The following is an 11,544-nucleotide window of genomic DNA, read 5'->3' on the forward strand; positions in this document are numbered from 1 at the left end:
CTGATTCACTACCAGCTGTGAATCACTGTAGATATCCAGCACTTTTATGTTCATGTCTTTGGCTAACCTTAACCCAGCGAGTAGGGCTTCATACTCAGCTTCGTTGTTCGAAGCGGTGAAATCAAACCTAATTGCATAGTGAAATCGATGCCCTTCTGGCGTTATCAATATTACTCCTGCTCCTGCGTGAGATTCATTGGATGATCCGTCTGTGAATAGTTTCCACAAAGGAGCTTCAACTTGAGGCTTAGGCGCACTAGGCTTTTCACCCTGCTCGCTGTCTGGGAGTTCAGTGAATTTGGCAATGAAATCAGCCAAGACTTGTCCTTTTATTGCTGCTCGCGGTGAGTATGTTATATCGAATTGCCCAAGTTCGACCACCCATTTCAACAAACGACCAACAGCCTCTGGCTTTTGCAAAACTTGCCGAAGGGGCTGGTCAATCAAGACTGCGATTGGGTGGGCTTGGAAGTAAGGACGTAACTTCCTTGAGGCCAAAATTAGGCAATAGGCTAATCTTTCAATGGGAGGATATCTCAATTCGGCTCCGATTAACCTCTTGCTCACATAATACACCGCCTTTTGTACGCCTTCTTCTTCTCTCACTAACACCGCACTAGCAGCATATTCGGTGATTGCTAGGTATATGAACAAAGTTTCCCCATCTATAGGCTTTGATAAGATGGGAGGCTGTGCCATGTGGGCTTTTAAGGCTTGGAAAGCCTGTTCGCAGTCTTCAGTCCACTCGAACTTCTTGTTGCCCCTAAGTAGATTAAAGAAAGGGATGCACTTATCTGTTGATTTTGAAATAAATCTACTGAGCGCGGCAATCTTTCCAGTTAAACTTTGCACATCTTTGATCTTTACTGGCGATTTCATATCGATCAGGGCCTTGATCTTTTCAGGATTAGCCTCGATTCCTCTCGAATTGACAATGAAACCCAAGAACTTCCCTGATCCTACTCCGAAGGAACATTTGAGAGGATTTAGCTTCATTTGATATTTGTTCAGAACATTGAAACACTCTTGTAAATCCTTCACATGTCCTTCTGCCTTTTTTGACTTCACCAGCATGTCATCAACGTACACCTCCATGTTTACCCCGATCAACTCCTTAAACATGTGGTTAACTAGTCGCTGGTAAGTCGCACCATCGTTTTTCAATCCGAAGGGCATTACTTTGTAATAGTATAGCCCTGTATCGGTCCAAAAGCTAGTGTGATCCTCGTCAGGGGGATGCATGCTAATCTGATTGTACCTTGAGTATGCATCCATGAAGGAGAGGATCTCATGGCCTACAGTTGCATCGACCAGCTGGTTGATCCTTGGGAGTGGGAAGCAATCTTTAGGACAAGCTTTATTATGGTTTGTGAAATCCACACAGGTCCGCCATTTTCCATTCGGCTTGGGAACCAGTACTGGATTAGAGACCCATGATGGATAAAATGCCACCCTGATGAACCCATTCTCCTTCAATCTTTCAACTTCCTCCTTTAAGGCTTTTGATCTATCTTTATCGAGCAAGCGCCTTTTCTATTTCACGGGTGGAAAGCTTTTGTCAATGTTCAGGACATGGCTGATGACTGCAGGATCTATCCCAACCATGTGTTTATGTGACCAGGCAAAAACTTCCTGGTTCTTCCTAAAAAATTGCACCAGTGCATATTTGGTTGTTGTCTCTAAGTTTTTGCCGACCTTCATAACTCTAGTCGGATGTTCTTCGTCGAGTTGGACCTCTTCAAGGTCCTCGACCGGTCCTATATCGTCCTCAACATCCCCAAAGCGAGGATCTAAATCTCTATCCTCACTTTGGGCGACACCCTATTTGGTGACCTCATCACCTGATTGGGCTTGTACATCGATAGCCATTTGCAGCTCTTTTGGAGGAACACTCCTTGGCACCCACTTCTTGGCCTTGGTAATTAAGGCATTGTAGCATTCCATGGCTTCCCAATACACATCCTATCCCTGCATCTGCTGGGAATTTCATGGCTAGGTGCCATATAGAGGTGATGGCCCGAAGGTCGACCAGTATTGGCCTTCCAATTACTGCATTGTAGGCCGAAGGGCAATCAACTACTATAAAAGTAGTGAGTAGTGTCCTGGTGGTGGGCGCAGTACCTGCTATTACTGGAAGCCTGATTGACCCTGTTGGAGCGAGTCCCTCACCAGAGAAACCATAAATTGTTTGGTTGCAGGGCTCCAAGTCTTTGACGGACAACTTCATCCGTTCCAACGAAGATTTATACAGGATGTTAACTGAACTTCCTGTATCGACTAGTACTCTTTTCACCATCATGTTGGCTATTTGAACATCCACGACCAGCGAATTAGAATGTGGGAACCGGACATGCTGGGCATCAAAATCAGGGAAAGTTATTGCACCGTCCTCTGTTTGAGCCTTCTTTGATGCCTGATCTTCCACAGTCATCATCTTGATGTCCTGGTCGTGACGTTGGGTCCGAGTGTATCGTTCCCTTGCCTTTCCGCTGTTTCCCGCAAGGTGCGGGCCTCCGCAGATGGTGAGTAAGGTGCCAGCCACGGGATCAGGCTGTAAAGGTGGCGAGCGTTGGCGTGTAGGCGCCTGCTCGTTGCCACCTGGAGCCTCTCGTTGGGAAGCTCCCGCGGCCCACACATATCATCTCAAGTGTCCTTGTCTAATAAGGAACTCGATTTCATCCTTCAGATGGTTACACTCGTTCGTATCGTGTCTGTAATCGTTGTGAAAATGACAAACTTGGTTGTATCCCTTTTTGAAATATCCTTTCGAATGGGAGCGGGTCTTTTATAAGGCACACTGGAACTTGTGGCCTGATATACCTCTGCTCGAGACTCGACAAGGGCGGTGTAGTTGGTGAACCTTGGTTCATAATGATTGCCCTTAGTGCGCTTACTCTCAGAGGTAGAGGGTTCGTTATGGGGCCTCTTCCCCCCATTCTTGCCGTTGCCATTCCCATTGCCTTTGCCGTTGGGCTTTGACCCATTAGCGGCTTTGGCGGGGTCTTCAGTCCCCTTATCTTTATTTGGGGTTTTTCCCTTGCTAGTAATTGCATCCTCGAGCTTGATGTATTGATCAGCTCGATCCAAAAATTCTTGGGTAGTTTTAACCCCATGCTTCCTGAGGCTACTCCAAAGAGGCGTACAGCGCCTAACTCCTGCAGTTAGGGCCATCATTTTGCCTTCGTCTCCCACTATTTTGGCCCCAGCCGTTGCTCGCATGAAACGCTGGACATAATCTTTCAGTGGTTCTCCTTCTTGTTGGCGTATCTCGACTAGCTTGTTTGCCTCAGTTGGGTGCACACGACCCGCATAGAATTGTCCGTAAAACTCCTTTACGAACATCTCCCAAGATACAATACTCGTCAAAGTTCGAAAGTGTGGGCATTTTAAACTTACTAGGGGTTTTGGCCATTGCGATCCTTTGTATGAAAGGAGTGCCCCTTCTCCTGTCGTACTCGATATGAGACATTCTTCCCCCAACCAGCTGTTGCACTGCTTAGTTCAGGGCATCTATTTGGGCCTGAACGGCCTCAGGAATTGTCGGGGCTTTGGGTTTCGGGGGAATGTACTCGTCATGCCATTCTCGGCAGTCATTGAGTACATCCCTTAGATCGTCATCTCTTCGCCGCTGCTCGCTGGCTTTGAGCCGGCTAAATACGTTGTTTTGTCTGGGCTGCCCCCCAGCATTATGTCCTGCATGTCGATTTTCTCTAGGTGGGGGGCTTCTGCCTCCACCTCTTTCCTCATTCCTCTGACCAGCGTTCCCTCTGCCTGAGTTGGCCTCATTGTAGCCATGGCCATCTCTGAACCTCGATTGGCTATGGTGGGACCGACTGTTTCCTCGGTTGCCTCCTTGGGCTGGACCTTCCCGAGCGTTAGGGGGAGGCCTGTGCTGGTCGGTAGGTCCCCGTGCATTATCATGCCATGGGGAGCCTCTGACCGCAGAGCCTGTCTCTGAGTTCCTTCTGTTTCTAGAAAGACGCTACCCCCTGCTCGGTGGGTGCGACTCTTCACCCCCGGGCATCTAGGGCTGCGGGGCTGCTGCCCAGCCCTATTCTGCCTTGGATGTGGGGGATTGCCTCGAACAACCTGGGATGGAGGCTGCGTCTCAAGGTCCCTAGGTGGGACATCATCCTGAGGCATTGGTGGCTGCTCCGGCCTTTAAGGGCTTGTTGGCTGGAGCGGAGGGCTAGGATTGGGACCTCTTTGAGGTGGCCCATTTTGGGGTTGGTTAGGCTGCGAGGCAGGCGTAGCCTGATTCCTAGCCAATTCGAAGGCTGATTCGAGGGCTGCCATGGCATCCCTCTGACGACGGTCCATCTCCACCTGTCTTTCACTCATCTCTTGGTGCTGGCGCTCTATTTCTTGCTGTTGTCGCGCCATGGTCTCCGCCACACTTTCTTGACTGGCCCTCAGATTGGCCAATTCATCTTGCAATACTCCCAGAGTAGTTCTCAGCATTTCGGAGTCCAGTTCCTCCTCATTAAACTCCAAGTGTGGCTCATTCTTAGCCATGTTCGGAGGAGGAGGTTGAGATGGTGCGACGTCAGCAGCCTGCCCAATCTTCCTGGATGTCTTTGCCATTGGTACTTCAACCACCTGGTCTCAAGCTCTCAATGAAAGCACCAGAATGTTGTGTTGGAAATGTGCCCTGAAAGCATATGTAGTGGACATTGTTTTTATGAAATAAATAAATAAATTGAATTTGTTATGCATATATTTTATGGACTATATTATTCTATGATAATATTATGTAAATATCAGGAAAATTCCTAAGTTCATGAATGTAATCTCAAACACGTATTAGTACGAGAGGATTGTGTTTGAGATAAATGAACTTGAATAGTTCGCAGTAAAATAAAGTTATGGAATCTTTAGATTAATTACTGCAAGTACGGTCCACTAGTATTATGAATACATGTGATCTAGATCCGGATCACTAGTGTGGTAGGACACTTTAGTGGAGGTGCTTTATATATTAGAGAATATGTAGAACTGGACTAGATATGTTTATTAATACTTAGTTAAATACCGTTTCGAAGTATTAATTAAATATATCAACTGATGATCATATACAAATAGATCTTAATCCTGAGGTTACTATGAACTCCTGTTTATGTTATATTAGTTCTTTGATTCACTTGTTAGGGTCTGTCAGAATGATCAGGCTAAAAACTTTTGTTTTGGGAACTCATTAATATAGATGACTGGGGACATAGTATACATATATGGAATCTATACCTTCTTGCAAGAGATTGAATGATGGTTCTCTTAAGGGTTGACTTTTGGGACTGAAAGGTTATTGAGCTCAAATTCATAATTTAGTTATGAATTAACCTTCACTAGTAGAGTCAATGGTACTTAAGGAAACAAGACATAATTAAAAGGGTAAAACAGTAATTTTATTCTCGATTAATTATGAACCATTATTAGAGGGTCAAGTTGTATGCAATGATTAAATCAATGGACGCTTTATGATTATAAAGTACTCAGTAAATGAAATGTCTATAATTACAAGAGTTCAGTCTCATATTTATAGTGGAATAATCATGAGATTAATAAATTAAGATTATTTAATTAAAGAGTTTAATTAATAATCTCAAATTTATTGGAGCTTGGAATTATAGGTCCATAGGTCCCCATAGCAGCTCTATCAACACTGTTCAAGGTAAGAGTTGATATGAAGGGAAAATAGTTTAAAGACATATTTAGGAAGAAATTTGTTCTTCAGGCCAAATATGCAATTATATGATAATGGTGATTAATTAATTAATTACAAATTAGTTGTAGTTAACCAAATTAATTAATATTTAATTATTATATAATTTTCGAAATTATATTAAATAATTAAATTAATTTTCGAAATTTAATTAAATAATTAATTAATTATAATTTTTTGAAATTATAATAAATTAAATATTTAATTTTGAAAATTTGGGTTTAATTAATTAAATATCTTTATTTGAGTGGGAGAAAATAATATGATAAGTTCAAATTTGATTTGAATTTAAAAGATTAATATTTATTCAAATAATTAATTATATTTGATAATTAATTAAAAAGATAATTAATTTGAATTCAAATTTGAATTAGTCATCAGGTTGTTAGATCTTATCTGACAAAGAAATTTGAAAAACAAATATCCCTAGAAATTAGGAAGCTACACGTTCACACACAGTCCAGGACTGTGTGTGGCGTGTAGCACCAGTGTTTTTCAGGGATGGGATTTTCAATTTTATTTAATTAATTAATTAATTAATGGATAATTCGAAAATTGGTTTTTGGATTTTTTCATTAATGGAATAATTAATTAATTAAAAAAATTAAATTGTAAAATGGTTACAGATTTAATTTTTAAATTTTGAATTTTTTCTGTTAAGTATGACTGATCAGAAAATTATTCAGATAAGATAAGTGAAGAGAGTGAGACTAATCTGAACATTCGCTCTGTGAAAATTAGAACGATAGTTTTCTCTCTCCCTGAAAATAAAGAACCAATTCTCAGGCCTATTCTCTTGATCTCATGAGTTGAGTACATCAAGAAGAATCACAAATAAACTATCCTTCATTCTCTAAGTGCCCACACATTTCTTGAGGTGTAGAGAACGCTTTGGAAGATCTTGGTGTGAGTACGTGGGAGCGGCTTGGATAGGAAGATCGTTCTAAATACGAGAAGATAGCAAGGACACTTGATAGGCTTCAAGAGGTATGATTTCTATCACTATCTTGCTTATGATTAATGTATGTATATTAATGGATCCGCATATTTAAAGGTAGTTTAAATATGTTACAAAATTTTTGTTGTACACTGGGCCAACCACACCACCTTTCCGCTGCGTATTAGGAAACTCGTTCCTAACATGTTGACCCTCGTTTTGGTCAACTGACACGGAGTCAAATGCTTGATGTGATAGAAAGTATTGAAATAAATCTAATGGAAAGAAAAGTAAACGACACAACAAATTATAGTGGTTCGGCCCCACGAATTGGTAATGACCTACGTCCACTTAAGCTATTATTGATCTTTATTCTCAAAGGAGTGATCAAAGAACTAGGGTTCTTTGAGTTTCACAAGCCTTAGTGTGATGAATAATACAATTGAAAGATAATAGCTAAAATTCTCTTCTAAAGCATAAACCAAAATCAGCCAAAAAGTCCCTCCCTTAAGCTATTTCTCTTTATTTATAGGCTCAAGGAGGGTTACATGAATTAGTTACAGATATTTTTTCCTAACTAATCGGATAATCATGTATCATGGGAGATAATCTCGGATATGATTAAAATTCTACAAGATTATCTCAAAATATACGGAGTACACGACCAAGCTGGTCATATATAAAACCCAAATGCTGTGTCAGGGGAATCTCCCTGGTCGATGGTCGAACAGAACCTCTGCCAGGTGTCAGCCACGTGTTAAAAATGTCAGCCACGTCATCCACACCTGCTTTTTGGATAACAACTATGATTTCATGTGAACCAATGGAAGTAACAAAGACTTGACACAAATGAAATTTGTTGTCCAAAAATATCTATTTCTAGCCTCCCCTTAGAGATTTCTTGAAGCTACTACAAGTGGAATGAGAGTGAGATTTACAAACCTTGAATATTCATGCAAGTCAAGCTTTCTTGGTGAAGATTTTGGAGAAAACTTGTAATCTTGAAAGATATATATATAGAGAGAGAAAGAATGGTAAGTGATCAATTCACCAAAGACTCAAATGACCAATTTAAATAGTATAGGAACTCTCATCAGTCTCAACAAATGAGAATAGAGCACTTTAAATTAAGTTTTGGAGCCAAAATTACGTAACTGTACGGTCCCGTACGAACTGCCCAGGTAATGCATTGTCTGTCTGGGGGTTTCACTCCCAAGCGATGCGTTGCCTCCTACAAGTGACGCAACACAATTCCACCTGACTTGGTACCCCCAAGTATCTTAGAAAACACTGGAGGTCTGTCTCCTTGGTCCTCTCTAGGTACCCTATAATTCTCTCGATTTACTTCCAATGGTAGATACTTGAATTGATAGTAAACCTACTTAGTTTACTAACTGCTCTACCATTGTTCTTTACAAGCTTTATGCTTGAATCAAATGGTGTATTCGCCTCTTTAATTTTGAGATTACTAAACTTGTCAAGCACTTTCTCAACAGAGTGAGCTTGACTTAAGGCATAATCCCCACTATTTCTTCTCATTTTATACCAAAAAAGGTACCGACCTCTCAAAGGTCCTTCATTTTGAAAGTGGAAGATAGATACCTCTTCATTTCTATTATGCCTCTCATCTCATTAATCAAAATCACCAATCATCAATATATAGACACACCAAGATGACATAGTCATCACAAGTCTTAGAGCATAAGCACTTGTCCACATTATTGTGTCTACACCCATCCGAAACTATGGCTTTGCTTGCCATTGTTTCAGTACTTGTTTTTAAACCATATAGAGATTTAACAAGCTTACACACTTTATTTTCATTTCTCCTTAGAACAAAGCCCTCTAGTTGTTCCATATAGATCTTCTTAGTGAGATCTCCATTTAGGAATGTCATTTTGACATCCATTTGATAAACATAAAGGTTATATATTGATGATAAGGCTAACAAAACTCTTTTTGTTGTTCTCCTATCAACCGGTGCATATGTGTCAAAATAATTGATTCATTCCTTTTGTTTAAACCTTTTAGTTACTCATCTAGATTTTAGAGGTATGTATGTGCCATCGATGTGATATTTCCTCCGAAATACCCACTTGCACTCAATTGGTTTTGAACCGTGTGGAAGGTCTACCAATTTCCATGTGTAGTTTGAAATAATTGAATCCATCTCATCATTTATTGCCTCCTTCAGAAAACATAGTCTCTCAAAGACATTGCTTCTTTGTAGGTTTTGGGATCATCCTCAACTTCGAGAATCAAAGGAAATTTCCATGTGAATTCTTCAAGTTTACCGTGGAGTATTTCTACTTCAGAACATTTATCAATTGATCTCAAATCTTTAAGCCATTGGCTACTCCAAGGAAATATATGTTGCTCATCAACCTTTGGATCTTTCTCTTTATGAGATTCTCCAACACCTGTGGGTTCTTTGAGAGTTGCTATCACAATATAACACATTCTCAAAGAACTTCATTTCTCTTGATTCAATTATCACATTAGAATTCAAGTCTAATAGGCTATAAACCTTGCTATTTGAGGCATAGCCTACAAATGCACACTTTATGGCCCTTGGACCCAACTTGGTCCTTTTAGGCTCCGTGTTCTTGCAATAAGCAAGTCACCCCCACACTTTGAGATAGCATTTGTTGGGCTTCTTTCCTCTCCATAACTCATATTGTAACGCCCTGGCTACCCCAGAACAGTTACGGTGAACGGTGGACCGGAAATTTGACTCACTACCTGAGTCCTTTGGTCAAAAACGTGCTCTAAGTGTAATTAACAGGTTAAGGCATAAAACCAATAAAAAGGAAATGGAGATTTTTATTACAAACTGCTCTGCAGAGCTAAACAAAACGTTTACAAGCTGTTCTCAGTACAAAATGGTCACTACTGTTGTAAAGTTACAATCCCGCCGACCTAAGCGGCAAAAATAGGGTAAACCCCCTAGTTCCTCTGAGAACACCTTGACTGTGGTGGTCAAGCGGCTGCATACGTACACACCACCACATCAGCTCTCCACTCAAGGCTAGGTGAGCTTCTCTTTCCCTTTACCTGCACCACATAGCACCCATGAGCCAAGGCCCAGCAAGAAAACATAACACTTTATATAAACATTATCAAATGATTATCATTATAATCACACTGAGCATAAAGCTTTCAAACAAACGAGTAAACACCACATGAGGTCCTGATAAACCACTCTGAGTGACTGACAAGCAAGTCACTAATTCAAATGGAAGAGTGGCTGATAGGTAAGCCACTAGCCTTCAACAGGTTCTGGTGACCGTACTGAGTGACTGCCATGCATGTCACTAATTCAGGTGGGAGAGTGGCTGCTGAGTAAGCCACTAGCCTCCAAGCGCTTATTTCATTCATCGACCCTCGGGGTCGGTCTGGATTTAATGCTCTCTGAGCCATTCAATGTTGATAATTGATTTGATCAAATCTTGTTGGCTTGCGTGACACACGCTAAGGCCGTCCTGACTAATAAGTCAGCTCAACATGATCAGTGCCCAGTACCACCGCCGAACCTGACTAATAAGTCACAGCTTCACAGCTGATACTAGCACCCTTGCCAAACCTGACTAATAAGTCAGTACCATGCACAAATGAGCAACGTATGCTAAGCATTCTATATTCAGTCCATGCCCATATTCTCACAATCAACATGCTTCATGAATGTCCACGCATGTCATATTTGGGGTGCAGTTTTCTTACCTCTGGTTCGAGCAAGAACGAATAAAAGAACAACCCTGAGAACGATCGACTTTTTGGTCCTTTAGCGGTTACCTGGTCATAACCAAATCATGGGATTTCATCAAAAAAATGAATAATAAAAGGTTCCCAAACGAAAACCTAACCTCCGGGACCTCAAACACTACTCAACCGGGTAGTAGGTTCAATCCCGAGGCCTTAGGCTTGCATCCCCGAGCCAAAAAGCTAATTCTGGCCAAAAATGCCTTAAGGGCCGCGGCCCTCCTTGGCCATGCCGCGGCCCACCCCTCAAACAGAGGCGCCTAAACCCAGCAGCTCCCAAGGGCCGCGGCACACCCTGGCCATGCCGCGGCGCAACGCCCATTTCAGCCAAAACCCCTGTTTTTCTTCCCTTGCGTTTTCCCTTGAAACCAACCCTTCAAACCCAATTTAAACACCACTCAAACCTCTCTCAAACACCCATTTATACCTCCAAACATCAACCATAACTCTCCCCCAACATAACCCAAGTAAAACACCTCAAGAACTCCCCTTAATTCCAACTTTCCACACCAAAATCAAGAGCTGAAAACTATCTTTAAAACAGGGCAAAACCAGAAAAGTAATGATCAAAGCTTACCTCAAACTTGGTATTGAACCCTCTCCAATGGCTGAACTAGTTCCACAACCTTAGCCCCCTTGATTTCCTAGCTTAGCTCCACACTTGAGCTCAAAATTCCAAAGAAGAGAAACTATGGAGATGAATGAACGGGAAGGAGAAGAAGGGAACTCTGTTTTGGGTTCTGTTTTACAGCCATTTATACATCATATATATCCAAATACCAAAAGACCATTATACCCCTAGGTATAATAAAGCTTCTAAAACCACTCAAGGGCAATTTTGACACTTTCCACTAATCCCGTTAATCATAACTAACGCTTCCCAATTCCCGTTAATCTCAATATCCTCAAACACCAATATTTCACCTCCCGTTACCCTTTAACGCTCGGTAACACTCTAATCATTAAAACACCCCGAGACTCACCCCGAGCCCCGAGCTTAAGCCTGTTATGACCAAACCGATATTAAACATTCCTTGATCGTCTCATGCCAAATGGCTCGAACAAACCCACATCATAATGTGGTCTCAAATTATATCACCAACATGCGAATAAATAATCAATTTACCCT

The sequence above is a fragment of the Humulus lupulus genome, chromosome 7 (assembly GCF_963169125.1).
Source record: "Humulus lupulus chromosome 7, drHumLupu1.1, whole genome shotgun sequence".
NCBI lineage: Eukaryota > Viridiplantae > Streptophyta > Magnoliopsida > Rosales > Cannabaceae > Humulus > Humulus lupulus.